Here is a 1,755-nt window from a genome sequence, read left to right on the forward strand (position 1 = left end):
AATATGTTTACGTATGATATTTATCTATAAGAATAATACATTTTAATTATAATACATTTGTTATATATATATAATAGTATATTGTAATACGCTTATTATATATATATAGGTATATATATCTATATATCTACATATATTACATTGTAATAATAAATTTATTATATGTAAAGATACATTATAATAATCATAAGCTCTTATATAGATAATAAATGCATTGCTGTAATGTATTATTATTTTCTTGATAGGTTCGCTGTACATACGCACGTCTGCTGACAGTTTTCTTGTTGTTGCTTCAATTCAATTTAATTAATTTAATTTATTTTAATTAATTTGATTTAATTAATTTCATTTAATTTTATTTAAATAATTTAATTTAATTTAATTAATTTAGTTTAATGATATATATTTCTTAAGGCCCCCCTTGCTCCTCGCCTTGCCTGTGCATCAGCAACTGGGGGGCTCTTTCTTTTTCTTTGGCTTTTTAATTTCTTTTTTTGTTTGAAAAAAGAAATAAAAATGCGTGCATTAATTAATTAATAATTTTAAATATTAATTTAAATCAAAATAAATACATTTCAGTGTAAGAACGAAGAAAAAAGTGAGTAAAACGCAGAGTGATGGGGCGGCGTTGACTCTGCGGTCTCGAGGTTGTTTCGACGCTGAAAAAAAGCAGATATAAATAAAATTTTTTGCTTTTTCATTTTAAATCAATAAAATATCAAAATTAAATTAATTTTAAATATAATTCAAAGAAAAACAAACAAAATAACAACAAAATATTCATCGAGCGGTCTGGGCAGCGGCAGCGGGTCGCAGAGATGATAGCGAGACGGCTGCAGGAGAAAATGCGGTAAAAATATATTTGTTTATTGAATTTAAATATATTTATTGATGAAATTAAATTAAATAAATATAATTAAACAAATATTTCATTTAAATTTTGTTTGTTTCTTCCGTTTACAGCCATTACAATTACTAGCTGCAAGGCAGTAGCGGCGTACAGGCGGGGGGTTGGTCTGTATAAGAGCATACAGCAGTCTGAGTGCATGAAAAAGAGGCGCTAAATAAATAAATAATTATTTTAATTGAATTAATTAATTAAATTAAAATAAATAAATATATTTTTCTCTGTTTTTCATCGTCCAGAGCCGTGTTAGGGGGCTGCGACGCTGTGCAGCGCGGCCTTGTAATGGTTTGGTGTATGTAAGGGCTTGCTTGCAGCAGATATAAAAATGTAAATAATAAGATATTTATAGCATTATATTTATTTAATTTGTTTATTATTGTTTATTTTTACTTAATTAGGAGTGGTTTGAGGCTAGACGATGCCACAATATTTGCTTTTTCTTGTTTATCTTCTTCTATAGCAATGCAGACAACAAAACTAATTGTGCGTTTGTTTCTTACGGGGTTGTCTTTGCTTGCTATTGCATCTGTATCAGCAGGTTTAGTATATTACTTTGTTCAGAAACGAGAGAGAGCTGCTGCTGCTGCTGCTGCTGCTGCTAAAGGCGCTTACTTTGCTGCAGCAGGAGATGCATGTACTGCCTTACCGCATCTATCAACAAACATTAACAGAAAAAGATGCTCTCCCCCCCTCATTTGCAGTGTACAGACACCACAAGATGAAGAGGGTATTTATAGCATCTAAATCCTCCGTCTATTTACTTTTTCTTTATTTATTTTTTAACCCTATTTAATTCCTCTGTCTATCCCCTTCGCCTCTCTATACTCTATTAGCACACAAACAGGCTC

This window comes from Eimeria acervulina, genomic scaffold (assembly GCF_000499425.1).
Source record: "Eimeria acervulina Houghton genomic scaffold, Eah_scaff1005, whole genome shotgun sequence".
NCBI lineage: Eukaryota > Apicomplexa > Conoidasida > Eucoccidiorida > Eimeriidae > Eimeria > Eimeria acervulina.